The sequence below is a fragment of the Ailuropoda melanoleuca genome, chromosome 16 (genome assembly GCF_002007445.2).
Source record: "Ailuropoda melanoleuca isolate Jingjing chromosome 16, ASM200744v2, whole genome shotgun sequence".
In the NCBI taxonomy this organism is placed as follows: Eukaryota; Metazoa; Chordata; class Mammalia; order Carnivora; family Ursidae; genus Ailuropoda; species Ailuropoda melanoleuca.
In genome coordinates this window covers 66,476,813-66,480,389 of record NC_048233.1, presented here as the reverse complement: position 1 = coordinate 66,480,389, position 3,577 = coordinate 66,476,813, and the positions used below count along the sequence as shown (strand labels likewise).

The following is a 3,577-nucleotide window of genomic DNA, read 5'->3' as shown; positions in this document are numbered from 1 at the left end:
GATATTAATTCACACTGACTTGTTAACAAATAATACAGTCTATAAGCATTACTTTTAACATTTGCATATAGAGAGGCAGCTCTAGGGAAGAAATTTTTAATGACAAACATTAAACAGAGTAAGGATCTCTCAGAGGGGCTCACACCCTACTTCTCAAATCAATTCTGTATTGGTCTAGTCCTGCAAAAACCATTAGAAGGGAAAAGGCTGCAATTCAAGAAAGATTTCAGTACACTTGATCTTGTACAAGGGCTCTACAAAAGGAATGACCACAGGAAGTAATGAGGGTAGGAAAATAATTAAGAAATCCACAAAGCCCTAATAATCCCATTTTCTACAGATAGAGGGTTTAAATCTTGCACATGCACTGTCAGTGAGCAAACCGAAGATGATGACATTTAGGTCTGTACTACCAGCATGAAATTTTCAGGTACCAGAGTTAACAGTTTCCTAAACACAAGATTAGGACTTTTTTTTTCCCTTCAATAATTGAGCCATCCTGTGGTACTATGTGACATCGAGAAAAAATAAGAAAGAAGAAGCCACCAAGTTACTCAACTATAAGATGATCTAATCAACAACTGAGGAACAACAAACCAAAGGGAAACATCTCTAGTACCGGCCCCCACTAGAGACCCCACCCTCAGCTTCAACCCCCGTGTGCGCCTTGGGACAAACTGCTTAAATAGTTTGCCCAAAGCCTCAGCGGGCTCATCATTATAGTGATGGGGCTATAACCGTCCCTACCTCATCACTGTTTTGGTGCAGATTATATAATATTATCGCTGTCTCTTAGGGCAAAGTTTAAGACATAATAAGAACTCAAGGAGTGTTTGCCCCCCTTCCTCCTTTTCTAAATAAAGGGAACATTTTTATAATGTTCAAATAACAATTACTATTGAAATCTCAGCCCCCGAAATAAATATTCATGAACCTCTGGATCTGAACGAAACGAGGTCTCCTCATTAAGAAACAAGGTAGTCTAAACTAAGCCCTGGAGAAACAAGTCAGTTGGACTAGCTCATTTCTAATGTCTTCCTTTTATTACACTATTCCTGGTTCTGACTGCTTGAAGCATCAGGAAAATACAGAAAGGACAATGGTTGGGGTTGGAAAAACCGAAGGCAATTTTGTGGATCGATCAAGCAGTGTTTCCTCTCTCTGCTAGTTGCCTACAGAACAGGCTCTCAACGGTACCCTTAGTGGGTTAGAACAGCTCAACACTGCAGCCAGGTTCCAAAAAGAGGAGGGCCCACCGCACCTTTCTCGGCGGTACTGGGAACCTCACCAGGCGCTTACATTTAAAATGTGGCTAAATTAGCATCTGCAAGCTCCATTTCCCCTCCTGACCCACTTGCTGCTTCATGGTGTCAAGAACAGCGCCTTCCGCCAGAGAGCAATTCACCCGAGCTCAGCACCGGGACATTTTGTAGGCTAATGGAATGTCAGGACAGCAACACGCGGTGGTCAGGGTCACCAAAGATCGGTCAAAAGAGAGACTTCATCAAGGAGCACCCTTTGGTTGGGAGTGCGGACCGTTAGCACCCTTGACCACTTTGGTCCTTCGCGTGGGCCGTTTGAATTTGCACTGATCCTGTGGACAACAGGTTCCAGAACTCCGCCCCAGCAGGGATGCCGGGAGACCCACCCAGAGTTTTTAACATGCGGGTCTCGGGAGCAAACGTGCCTCCGAGTGGCCGCGCGTGAGCCTTCCGTCTTGTGGGGCACATCGCAGTAATTGAAACCTTACACACCGCAGGACTGCAGCGGCGTCTATAAATACCGCCTTACTGCTGACAAACAAAACGCGGGCTCCCGGCACCGCGGAGGAAGAGGCGGCGGCATGTGACCGAGGGCAGGCGCAGGGAAAAAACCCTGCTGCCTACCGGGGAGGCACCCCAGAGCCGATTGCTGAAATACAGTTTGCAAACACACAGCCTGATGTGACCCGGGCGCTCGCCCTCGGGAACAGGGGCGCAGTGCCGGGAAGGGAGGGTCGTGGCCGCTGGGGGCCCCGGAGCGCCCCCTGCGCGCAGTGGGCCCCCAGCGTGCGCACAGTAGGCGCGCAGAGGAAAGCTTGGCCAAATGGAGGGCGGACGGGCAAGCCCGCGTGGAACCGGGAGTGCCGCCGGCGCCGACAGCCGCCCGCCCCGGCCGGTGTCTCGCGGGCTGCGCCCCGGCCCGCCCCAGTCGGCGGAGCCCGGCAGAGCGCGGGACAAAGCGCCTGGCTCCCCTGCCCTCCCTCCCACGCCTGCCTCTGCAAAAGGGGGACGGCAGGAAAAGATGGGCTGCCTCGGGGCGCCGGATCGCCCGCGCCCCAGCCGGGGCAACTCTTTAGATTTGCCGCCTCAGGCCGAGGGAGAACGAGAGAGGCAAACAAGCAAACTTTCTTTTTCGATCTCCTGGCACAGCCGGGGTCCCGCAGTCGGCGGCATCCCCCCATCCCACGCTAAGCCACACGGCTTCCCCCCGCCCCAACCCGGGGGTCGCCAGTCCGGTCCCCTCCGTCCCCCTGCTGCGTGGGATCTGAGGATCTTGCACCGTGCTGGGGTCTCCATCCGGTTGCCCCCAAATGTGGCGTTTTCCCCAAGCCCCCCGGCCCGTGCCCCGCCAGTCTATGCCCAGAGTGCACGGCGAGTTCGTGCTCAATCCTGCGCGGTCGCTGAGCGGACAATTCCAGCCCCTCCCCGGGACTTCCCCATTCACCCCCGTGGGGTCCCGGGGCTGAGTCACCTCGAGTGGCGCACACCCGCAGCTCGCCTCCGCCCGAGACTCTGCGCGCCCAGGACAAAGTTTCCGGTCTTCCCGAGAAAGTTTTCTCACTGGAGAGCAACGACGGACCTGGAGGGCTCTCCCGCCGCGCTCTGCCCCGCTCTCCCTCCTCCCTCCCCGCGCAGCGCTGGCCTCTGCGGGGTCCCGTCCAGCCTCCCATCCGCCAGCGTGGGTCTGCCAACGCCGCGGCCGCGGAGCTCCCCGAGCCAGGCTGGTGACACGTTTCCCTCCTCTCTCCTCTCAAGGCCGCCTCCTCCCCCTCCTTCTTCTTCTCCTCCTCCTCCTCCTCCCACTTTTCCTGTCCTGTGCTCATCGCTTTAGTTTCTCTCCTGCGGCCCCCACCTCACCCCACCTCAACCCCTCCTACTCCTCCCCCCCTGCAGCGACTCTCGCTCCGCTGGGGAGGGGGAGGGGGCGCCTGCACTTTCATCCAGATCAACAATTTCAGGAAATCCAACTCTCAACTTGAAAAGCCTGGGAGGATGCCACAGGTCGAGAGAGAGCTCACACTAGAGGAGATCCCTCCACTAACCTCCACCGAGGGATCTCCGCCGCATCCCCCCTACCAAGGGAAACTCTACCAAGAAGCCATGGGGTTGTTTCTAAGGCTTACTAGAGTCCCAGAGAGACTGGGACTTTCGCTGTTGTTTCAAGGAACAGTCCCCAGGCCGATTCCAGGAACAGTGGTTTTAAGTGCATTAATGAAAATATAATTCCAGTGACGCCTCTCCCTTAGATTTGCAAAACCCTTTTAAAGCTTCCAAATTCTCTTCCAGCTGAAGGTTTAGTGAACTGGAGGGTCCCT

General features: G+C 54.9%; 1 protein-coding gene across 5 annotated transcripts in view; it reads right to left on the bottom strand.

The window, feature by feature from the left end:
• The window catches only part of PRR5L (proline rich 5 like), a 70,366-nt gene extending 67,278 nt beyond the window's left edge, over window positions 1-3,088 (bottom strand). For 2 of the 5 annotated variants that reach the window (XM_034646600.1, XM_011233912.3), the window contains exon 1: window positions 2,734-3,083. The gene's annotated coding sequence lies outside the window, so the exon portion shown is untranslated. Of the gene's footprint in view, window positions 1-2,706 lie in introns of all 5 variants that reach the window. The other 3 variants (XM_034646601.1, XM_011233914.3, XM_019807239.2) reach the window with 3 other exon arrangements.
• Between the last annotated feature and the right edge of the window lie 489 nt (window positions 3,089-3,577).